General features: G+C 42.4%; 1 pseudogene across 1 annotated transcript in view; it reads right to left on the reverse strand.

Moving 5' to 3' along the window:
- The window catches only part of LOC109483937, a 42175-nt pseudogene that overhangs the window by 21163 nt on the left and 9713 nt on the right, over positions 1–11299 (reverse strand). The window contains exons 10-24 of the transcript XR_002141047.1: positions 11134–11200; positions 10935–10993; positions 10207–10276; positions 9467–9607; positions 8867–8998; positions 8073–8216; positions 7745–7797; positions 7125–7286; positions 6314–6472; positions 5335–5547; positions 4198–4452; positions 2524–2766; positions 1489–1623; positions 670–870; positions 1–71 (exon numbers count right to left, since the gene is read on the reverse strand). The exon at positions 1–71 is cut by the window's left edge and continues 411 nt beyond it. The product of XR_002141047.1 is annotated as a kielin/chordin-like protein (transcript). The remainder of the gene's footprint in view (positions 72–669; positions 871–1488; positions 1624–2523; positions 2767–4197; positions 4453–5334; positions 5548–6313; positions 6473–7124; positions 7287–7744; positions 7798–8072; positions 8217–8866; positions 8999–9466; positions 9608–10206; positions 10277–10934; positions 10994–11133; positions 11201–11299) is intronic.

Raw genomic sequence — 11299 nt, forward strand, 5'->3', positions numbered from 1 at the left:
CTCGCAGGGGGTAGGGGTGGGGGTAGGGTAGGGGGTGGTGCATTCCTCATCCTCACAGGGGGTGGGGGTGGCTGTAGAAATAGAAAAAAATGCAAGTTAGCTTGGAAGTTTCACTAAAAAACTGATCCTATGCTTAAGATTCATCCTTAAGTAAGGCAGTAAACACACGCACACAGTCATGTAAATCAATATCACCCCAAACGTAACCTTTTTCTACATGTGTACATGACCTTAACTTACAACGCATCAACCCACAGGATAGAGGCATTTAATGGCAGGCTGCTATCAAGCCTCCGCATTGGTGTGCGATCATGTCTAACTCAGAAGATGGAAAACAATAGATGCTAAAGCGGATGATGAGTATTACTAAGTGAGTGTGTACTAATGGGGGCCCGCAAGCCCTTTTCCGTAGAGCTTAATTGGCCATTTTAATTCTACGTAGAGCGTACAAATGTAGATGGACCGCTCTTCGCATTTTGCGTAGAGCGTATTCGCCGTTTTAATTCTACGTAATGCGTTTTAGCCACTAGGAATTTATTGTAAAGCGTAATTGAGAGGTTTCCGAATTCAGCGTAGAGCGTTGTCGGGACCCCCCTTGCAGGCCCTCCTAAACCAGATAGCGAGTAAGTAACTACATGTAAGTGAGTGAGTGTACTACTGTCTACTTACTAGTCCAGTAGCTGTCACAGTCAGGCACAGTCCTCTGCTCGTAGGGGCGGAACACAGTCTCCCTGTACAGGACACCAGTGGTGGGGTGCACACAGTAGCACACATCATCCTGGCACTGCATGGGCTCGAAGGTTCCCTCCTCCGTGCACTTGGGAGTGAACCTGCCACGGCTGTACTCCTTCATCTCCCAGCACTTGGGGACTGACAGTAAAAAAAAAGACAGGATTGATGAAATTGTCTGAATCTCAAATGAATGAATACCTGTATAGCTATAACGTACCGCCCCTCAGCGTAACACAATTTGGCTTTCGTACTTAGTCTAGTATCTGTATAACCGGTATAACTGCCCTTCGATATAACACACTAGCTTCTGTATCTGTATCTGTATAGCCAGTACAACTGCCCTTTGCCGTCAGCACACCAGCTTTGCAGGCATGAGGCGTGGCAGTAGCTGGCTACCTTACCCCAAACGACTTGTTACACCTACCCTTTGAACAACTAACTCTAAACATTTGTTTAAAGCTACCTAGTGAGGATGCCCCTACTCTACCTCAGGGGGGCCCGCATGCCCTTTTGCGTAGAGCGTAATCGGCCGTTTTAATTCTACGCACAGTGTAGACGGACCGCTCTAATTCAACGTAGACTGTAATTGGCTCATTTTGCGTAGAGCGTATTCGCCATTTTAATTCCATGTAATGCGTTGTAGCTACTTGGAATTACCATAAAGCGTAATCGAGATAAAAAAATGGGAGTACTGTAATACAATAATACAATTATTAACTGTTGATGACCATTGGAGAATCCAAATGTGATACCTACAGGGAGTGGTTGGGGTGTACTCGGTGGTAGTGGCAGTGTATTCAGTGGTGGTCTGAGGGGTAGTGCATTCCTCACCCTCACAGGGGGTGGGGGTGGTGCATTCCTCACCCTCACAGGGGGTGGGGGTGGTTGTGGCTGTAGCAATAGAAAAAAACAGTACAAGTTAGTTCGGACATTTCACTAAAATCTAGGCCTCTACTTTAAGCTTCAACCTTGAGTAAGGAAGTAAACACACGTACAAAGGTAAATTAATAGCACTCAAAACATAACCATTTTTAAACATGTATATATGACCTTAACTTATAAAGCGTCAACCCACATCTGGATGGTACAAATTCATAGCCTCTACCAGGCTTTGGGAAGCGGCTGGAATGAGTAGAAATTGGCCAAATAGACAGACAGATGACATGCCAGGAGAGTTGGTTCATGCTCTTAGAGTTCATCTTGCTGCTTGGACTCCCCTGGCATTAGTTTGTGTAACGCAAACTCTGCCATCCGCGGCTTTAGTGGACCCCCCACCTGTAAAGCGATTTACTTGGGCTACCTGGCATATTGTCTATTTGGCCAATGTCTAGTACTCTTTCCAGCTGCTTCCCGAAGCCAGGTAATAGGCTAACAAATTTAGCTTGATTCAATAAAAACCCTGAGTGACGTACTGTAGGGGGTGCAGTCAGGGTGCCCTGTCTGAAGTCTACTCTTTCCAACCACTTCCCGAAGCCTGGTACTAGGCTAACAAATAAAGCTTGAGTCAATAAAAACCCAGCACATCGGCAGAATGTACTGCGCCTGCGCAGAACCCTGGATTTTCATGGTTTTTGTTGGATTTTTGGTCAATGTTGCATCAAAATTTTGCCTGTTGCAGACGATATCTTTTCCGACGTAACATTAAAAAACTACTGTTGGAATGCTAACCTTATATGGGCAAATAAAACCTTATATGAGACGTTCTGCCGAAGTGCTATGTACAATATATTACAGGTTTTGCGCAGGTGCAGTATGTTCTGCCGACGTGCTTAAAAACCCTGAGTGACGTACTGTAGTAGGTGCAGTCAGGGGTGCCCTGCCTGAAGTGCCTGACGGTTCCCCTGATCTGGAAGCCGCGGGGGTCGACACAGTGGCAGTACTGGGTGGTCTGGTCACACTGCAGGGGGGCGAAGGTGCCATCAGCCAGGCAGGTGGGGGTGTAGGGGCGGGGCTGGTCCTTCACAACCTGGAGAAGCTTCAGGCACGGAGGAACCTGGTACTCGGGGTACTCAGTAGTGGTGGGGGTGGGGGTGACTGAGGAAACAACATGGCCAATAAAGTTCATGGTATGATATTGATATTGATATGAATCTTTATTGATATGAATGTTCTTGCCCAGATGGGCTAAATGCACAAGAGGACATGCAGTATGCAAAACATGAGTATTGCATACTGGTATGCTATATTCTAATGCTAATTGCTAGGAATTTATACATTATAACAATACTATATACTACCTATCATCTATTGTTAGTTGCCCTTTCTTCTCTCTTTTTGAAACATAATTACATAGTTTGTCTGCTATACATTCGTTCTTGCATGACATCAAGTGTTTAAATGTGTCCTGCTTTGACATTTTCTTGCATATATTGTCTAAATGTAAAATATTGAATAGTTAATATAATGTACAGTCAAGTAGAAAGTGTATTTCGTTTTCAACATAAAAACTATCTTAAAGTTTATAAAAAATGAAATATGAAGAACAACACTTTTAATGTTAGAGCTAGTCAGGTTGGTGAGTGATTGAATAGTAAAGTTCTTTTATTCACAACCATTTGTTTAACACGAGCCAACGTTCTTATGACCGTCTGTCATGAACCATGTAGCACCTACATGTGTCTCCAGTGCACAGTAAAACAGTCATATTAGCCCTGATGAAGATGACAGATGGTTATCGAAATATTGGCTCGTGTTAAAAAAATTGCTATGAATTGAGGAGCTTTACTAATTAAAAGAATAAAGAGACTCTTTATACACAACCAGGAGGTTTCTTCAGCCGACGTTTTGGTGACCGTCTGTTACCTTCCTCAGAGCAATTCTGACTGGTGCACATTGCACAGCACAGGTGTCATTTTATCTATTCAATGCTTTAAACTATTTTCAATACTCCTATCCATGTATAGTCTCATCAGGGTAAGTCATTGATGAGGAAAGAGACTCTTTTTATTTGTGTAGATATGAAAATATTAGGGAATGCATCTACAGCAGCGACACCTGTGTTGCAGTGCGATGTGAACCAGTCAAAATTGCCCTGAGGAAGGTGACAGACTGTCGCCGAAACGTCAGCTGAATAAAAGACTTGGTTCAGTGTAAAAGAGTCTCTTTACTCTGACAATTGTTACCTTTCTACAACATTATTTGTCGCATTTTTCTGTCACTACCCCTACCGAAAAAAGGGAGAATATGTCAAAAGGTAACGATCTCCCTCACCATTACCTCTGCTTTGACAGTAACTATTTTACACTATTTTGAAGACTGCTACCTATAAGCCCCCATAGCATGCCAAAAACTGGGGGTTTTGGGGGTCTCCAAGGTCTTTGGGAATTTTTGATGTGCTATTTTCTGATTGCATATAGACAACATAGCCGGCCTGGTTGAACTACCCCTATCAGAAAACAGCCGAAGACCAACAAACCCCCAGTTCTATAAGCCTACGGACTAACGGAGGCTGCAGTAGCTACCTACCGGTGGTGTACTCCTCACAGACAGGCTTCTCCTCCCAGGAACGCACCAGAGTGGAGGGAATGATGGTGCCCTCGACGGGGGTGACGCAGTAGCAGTAGCGGGTGGTCCTGTCGCACTGCAGGGGCTTGAAGGTGCCGTCCCTCTCGCAGGTGGGCTTCCAGGCCTGGCTGCGGCTGCGCAGCTGGTGGCAGATGGGGGTGGGGGTCTCGGTGGTGGTGTACTCGGTGGTGTAGGGAGTCACTGGGGTGGTGGTCTCTGTAAAACATAGACAACTTTATAAATAAGAAGAACTTTATTGACACAACAAAACTACAGACTTTCGTAAGGTCTAAAACTACATGTAGACATACAGACACATGTAGACATACCGATACATGGGTGCAACAAAATTAACCTACGTAGAAGACAATAGATGAGTTTGTTTGTTTGTTTGTTTGTTTGTTTATTTCGATCCCCATTAGTGCTTAAAAGCACTATTCTTCCTGGGGTCAATAAAATGAAACATAGAACATATGAAACATAAATAACAAAACTTGTACAAAATGATCATTACAAAATGATAAAGTAAGTTCAAAATCAATAGGAGAGGTGTCAACTTATAGTACTTGTTCTAAGGTCTAACAATAATAATAATAATACTGGTTTATTGTTCGTCTTGCACATGTTACATTGTTTGATATATTTTATATCAGTGAAGGTTACACATCTAGGTAATAAGATATGCCAAAATCTCTGCAGTGACACTGACGAAAGGTAGTGGATGCTACCTGAAACGTCTGACCATTTCCAAAATCATAATAATTCCAGTTGCTTGAGTAACGGTTTTTTTGTGTGTATACAAAACTTTATTCCAATTCTCATGATTCTCAAACAAGGAACCAAAAGAGCCATCAGAAAATTAAAGCTAATTGTTGAATTTCATCAAAACTCGTAATCTTCTCTTGCAATGAATTTGTTTTTCTTTTATGTTTTGTTAAATGTTCTTTTTTATCTATAGCAGCAACACATGTGCTGTTCAATGTAAACCAGTCAGAATTGCCCTGAGGAAGGTGACAGACGGTCACCAAAACGTCAGCTGAATAAAAGACTTGGTTCAGTGTAAAAAGAGTCTCTCTATTTGGTTGACTATGAACTCACCGTAGAAGGGAGTACAGTCAGGGAAGCCCTGGCTGACGTGCTGCTCGGTGCCCTTGATCATGTAACCGTCCTGGTCCACACAGAAGCAGTAGCCGTTAGCGTGGCACTGGGTGGGGTGGTAGGTCCCGTCAGCCTGGCACGTTGGCACGAAGCCACCGGGGAAGAACTTCCTGGTCTGAAGAAGCTTCAGGCAGGGAGGAACGGTGGTCACACCTGGGGTGGGAAAAAATAGAACTGACTTAATCTTATAGTATATTTTTTTCCATTTGAGAAGCTAACGCCCAGACAGATAAAGCAAAGAGGCAAAAAAGTTCTTTGGCCGGGTAACTTTAATATATTCTGAAAAAAAAGATATTGTAGGTAAAAGATATTGCAGGAGAAAATTAAGGGAATGATATAATCATAATGATGCTAGGTAGATAGATATTATTTAATGATACTTTGAGAAACTTTTCAGAGTTGTTTCAAAATCAACATGGAAGACTAAGTAAACGTTGTATAAAATGAATAGGACAGCTTTGATAATCCTCGGACCAAGGGAGCTTAACATGAAACTATTGAAAGACTGAATCATATACCATTGTACCTTTTTTTTTGTTTTTAGAAAAAATTAATTTGAAATTTTTAGAAAAATTTATTTTGAAATTTTTAGAAAAATTTCTTATGAAATTTTTAGAAAAATTTATTTTGAAATTTTTAGAAAAATTTCTTTTGAAATTTTTAGAAAAATTTATTTTGAAATTTTTTGAAAAATTTATTTTGAAATTGTTTGAAAAATTTATTTTGAAATTGTTTGAAAATTTTTTTTGAAATTTTTTGAAAAATTTATTTTGAAATTTTTTACAAAATTTATTTTGAAATTTTTTACAAAATTTATTTTGAAATTTTTCTCAGCCAGCCTTGTTTCCTACCTTGATAGACAAATTAAAGTAATTCAAAGAAGGCACAAGGGAAAGAGGACAAGAGAAGTTAGACCGACCCTCGGTGGTGGGCTCGGTGAACTGGGTGGTAGTCTCAGGGGTGTACTGGGTGGTGGTCTCGGTGAAGGGAGTGTACTCGGTAGTGGTCTCAGTGAAGGGGGTGGACTCAGTGGTGGTCATGTACTGGCTGCAGTCGGGGCGGCCGAAGGTCAGGGTATCTGAAGAGAAGAAAAGTAAAGTTAGATTCATGAATGAACGCCTCTACCAGGCTTTGGGAAGCGGCTGGAAGCAGACATGCCGGGGGAGTTAGTCTGTGTTAAGAGTGGCAAACTGTTTCCTTAGCTCGGAACAACTTCCCTGGCATATCATCTGCCTATTCACCCAATTTCTACTCTTTTCAGTCGCTGCCCGAAGCCTGGTAGAGGCCAGTAGGAACCTCTCGAAGTCACAGTCAAGCCAACTCGGTAGCCAACTTACTAGTAGCTTCTTGACGTTTGACCTCTTCGGCCTGGTCCTGATTACCCAAATGTTGTCACAATATGTGCGCGTAACGATACATGTATGTGTAACCGTCCGACTGTTACTTTTCTATACCAATGCATTGGAAATCGTCATGTCAGTTTACCTATCTTTCATAGATACTGTACATCTATAACTTTCTTATGGAATGTAAAACATGACAAACCAAACTAGGCAAAGCAATGAGGATATGCTGGAATATACGGACTATATTTTAACCCCGTACCTTACAGTGTGTATGAGTAATACGATCTCATTTCCTCTCAGAGTTAGCCCTTTACACTAGTCTATGACATGTTGTGCAAATCCTTGCTGTTGCAAGCCGAAAAAATGAATGATAAATTGTGGTACCCTTGATGCGCTGTCCGGTGGGGGTGACGCAGTAGCAGATACCGAGGTCCTGGTGGCACTGCTCGGGCTGGTAGTAGCCGTTGGGCTGGCACTTGGGCGGGAAGGTTCCCTTCAGCTGGCGGCTGCCGGTCTGGAACTTGGTCAGCTCCTGGGTGCAGGGGCCTGGAACAAGAAGTGTTGACGGTTTAGATATTGTTCTGTCATGTGGGGTCGTGTTGCAGAATGGTAGAGCGTTCTGGTCGGAACCAAGAGGTCCCGAGTTCAAAACCTATCATGCCACCGATCTTGTGCCCTTTCGGAAAGGCACACGACTTTCCTCGCTTACTTCAGGTGAACATGAGTATTGCCTACGTCTTCCTTGTGTTGGCGGCATAAGATAAGTTGGAAAAATCTGAGTGAGCCGTCACCAATCTTGTGTTAAATGTTGGAATAAATAAGGTACTGTCCTTGGTGCTATTCTGCCATCCACTTCAATAGTACCTTCTATATTGTACAAACTCTCAAATCTTCTAGTATCAAAACCTGTTCTTACTGATGTTTGTGAACAGCAACATTCATTTAAAAGTATGTACATCTGGAAATGTTATAGGCTTATGGTTATAAAATAATAAATGTCTTACCGACGGGACGGCAAGGGGTGGTGGAGCATTGGATGATTCCAGCGTTGCAGGTGCTGGAATGGTAGAAAATACATTGTTCAGAAAACAATTCGTCTATAGAAATAAACAAAATGTCAACGTATTATGATCAAACAGGTTCTGCCGAAGCAGCCCTTTGTTGGATTGCAATGATACACCCAGAACTCAAGCTACTTGGTATGATTTTGGAAACGATCAGACGATTCAGTGACACTGACGAAAGGTAGTCCAAAATCATATCCAGTTGCTTGAATAGCTGTTTTTTTTGGCGTATCATTTGTTGGAAATTACAAGAATTGATATATGTTACCAGATGTTGCAGTCCTGGGTGAAGATATCCCCGATGCGGTAGGAGGTCTTGGTGGTGCGGTTGTAGCAGGTGGTGTGGGTAGGGTACGGCAGCTCAGGGTCGCAGTACTTGCGGGTGCAAGACCAGTTGCCGTTGGTACAGATGCTGAAAGAATCAAAAGATACTCTGATAACTAACCATGTACATTTATTTTGAATGCAAGATATGGTGTTATGGTTATTGCGTATCTGCATGAACTGATGTACGGTGATATTGCAAGCAATTCAAGTATTTTTTAAGAACACAAGAAGGAAAGGATGGGTCGTGTGGCGCAACAGCAGCCTGCGCGACTCGGAATCAAGAGGTTCCGGGTTCGAGTCCGGACATGCCACCGATCTTGTGCCCTTGGGAAAGGCACTTTACACGACTTTCCCCACTATGCTCAAGTTAAAATGAGTATTGTCTGTCCAGTATTCGTTTCTATGTGCGGGACACAACACCAACAACAGCTGCCTCTGTTCCGCGTGTATTGCACTGTTGCAAGTTCAACAAATCAAATCAAGGAAAGGAAAGATGGGACCGTGTGGAGAACGACAGAGTACTCGGTTCGAACCAAGAAGTCTCGATTTCGAATTCTGATCACCGATCTTGTGACCTTTGAAAAGGCACTTTACACGACTTTCCTCGCTTAACTCAGGTGAAAGTAAAGTATTTTTACATTCTCTGCGTTGCTTGCGTCAAAATGTGTTAAATGTTGGCATAAAAAGGGTCGAGAATACTACACGGGTATTCCACATAAGTTTTGTCCGGCTTACCAAGTGTTGCACCCCTGCTGAACGGTCTCGGTGTGGCGGTAGGTCTTACGGCCCCAGGTGCAGGTCTTGGGGCGGCGGGGCTGCGGGGTGCAGGTCTGGCGGGTGCAGTCCCACTTCCCGTAGGTGCACACACTTCATGTTTCGGGGAAAGAAAAAAGTTATCAATCAGTTGCTGAGCGTTGGAATTTTTTAAAACTTTTGCTTCAATGCATCTTTCACAATATCACAATCATTTTTTTGCTCAACAATTTTGATTCAAGTCAAATGTAAGTAAACAATTGCCGTGGGTCAAGACACTTCAGGTTTCGGGGAAAAGTTTGGATCATTTGTTGAACGATGGAACATTTCTGTGTTTAAATTTTGCTTCTATGTATCTTTCACAATATCATAAGCGTTTTTCTGCTCAACACTTTTGACTCAAGTCAAAGGTAAGTATCAATACTAAACAACTATCCTCGACATTTATCATATGCAGAACACAGAGTTCCATTCGCTCAAACTTTCTGAATCAAATGCTTCGACAATCTGCTTACGAGTGTCTTGACCTCCTAAACCATGAATAAAAGTTTGAATGATAGAGATGGAATTCTAAGTGCTCACCAGACGTTGCACTCCTTCTTGAAGGTCTCGCCGTCGCGGAACTCGTTGCCGTGACGGTCGTAGCAGACCTCCTGTTCGGTGGGCTTGTAGGTGGGAGGGCAGATCATCTTGGTGCAGCTGAACTGGCCATCCACGCAGATGCTGAAGAAGAGAAAGATCACCATCATCATTTTACTTTATATAGTCAGTAAAAAACTGAAGTTGTCGAAGAACTTCCACCTTTAGATGTAATAAGAGATATGTCAGTTTTCAATGACTACATAAAGTACTTCAGATGGGTCTTAGATAGATCACGTTTTTCTAAAGGCATGTTTCTAACCATGCGCATGCATGATATTCCAGGGGATAATAGGTAGCCAGTGCAATTATGGTTACCGCATGAAAGCGACAGAGAGTGTTACGTATATGATAATACCATATCTTAAAACATATTTCCAAGAATGTCCTTGATATTTCTAACCATACGTATGCATGGTATTCCAACGGATATCAGGTTACTGTTTTGGCAATCACCATTTTAAAATATATTTCCAAGAATGTCCTTGATATTTCTAACCATACATATGCATGGTATTCCAACGGATATCAGGTTACTATTTTGGCAATCACCATTTAAAACATATTTCCAAGAATGTCCTTGATATTTCTAACCATACATATGCATGGTATTCCAACGGATATCAGGTTACTATTTTGGCAATCACCATATGTATAATAGTAACAGTGGGATCTTATCGTACCAGGTGTTGCATCCCTTCTTGATGGTCTGACCCTGCTGGTAGATCTTGCCGCGGACGGTGCAGACCTCGGCTGTGATGTGGACATAACAAGAGATACACATGAAAAACCTGATCCGGGTAACGTTTTGATTCGTTGGGAAGAAAAGTCTCTTCAGTCTACTAAAATTAGCCTGACCCCGGCTCGACACAATACTCCCTTCGGCTGAGGGAAGCTACAAGCCCCGATACCAGAGTTAGCATCTGGGGGTCTAACGTATCTCTCGAGAGTTCTATCTGATCATGAGAGGGTGTGTATGGTAAAGATTTAGGAGCCAATGAGCCTTTATACTATTCCTGGCAACAGTCCGGCACCCAGGGTAACTAAAATATTGTTTTCTTTTGCAAACTTTAATGCGTTCACTCTTCCCAAGGCCAGAACTGAACGACTGAAACAGTCATTCCTGCACACTGCAGTTAGACTCTACAATAACTCTATTTTCTATCCCAACCATCAGCCTGTGAGCTCGGATCTTTGTTTAGTGTTTGTTATTATATTATGCATCTTTGTCAGTCTCATGCACATGTGATACTCAGCACATATAGTTAGCACAATGTTTTGTAACAAACCTACGTAATTCAGGGTATATAGACATGCATATGTGTGTATTTCCCTGTCAATGTATGTTTGAGGAAGAAATAAATAAATAGGTTGACTGGACAAATTTGTAAATCATGAATCTGACACTTACGCTTGCTCTCGCACTCGGGCTTCCTCTCGCAGGTCCAGCCACCCTGGGGCTTGCAGGTGCTTTGGTGAGAAAACAAGACGAAAACAATCTCAAAACATTTCTCAGGATGCTTTTGATAAACTTAATCAAAAAGAGAATATATGAAACATGGGTCTAGATGGCTCCTTCAAATAAACAGCACACGATCAGTTTGACTTACCAGATCTCGCAGCCGATGGTCTTGACCTCACCGATCTCGTAGAACTCAGATCCGTAAACACAGATGTCTGCAAACACAAGATGAGGATGTATTAAAGCATCGGGAACATTCAGATATCATAGTTTGAATGAAACAGCTGCAGTTTTAAGAGGGCCTGCAAGGGGGG

This window comes from Branchiostoma belcheri, unplaced genomic scaffold (genome assembly GCF_001625305.1).
Source record: "Branchiostoma belcheri isolate BF01 breed outbred unplaced genomic scaffold, Haploidv18h27 scaffold67, whole genome shotgun sequence".
NCBI classification, from domain to species: Eukaryota; Metazoa; Chordata; class Leptocardii; order Amphioxiformes; family Branchiostomatidae; genus Branchiostoma; species Branchiostoma belcheri.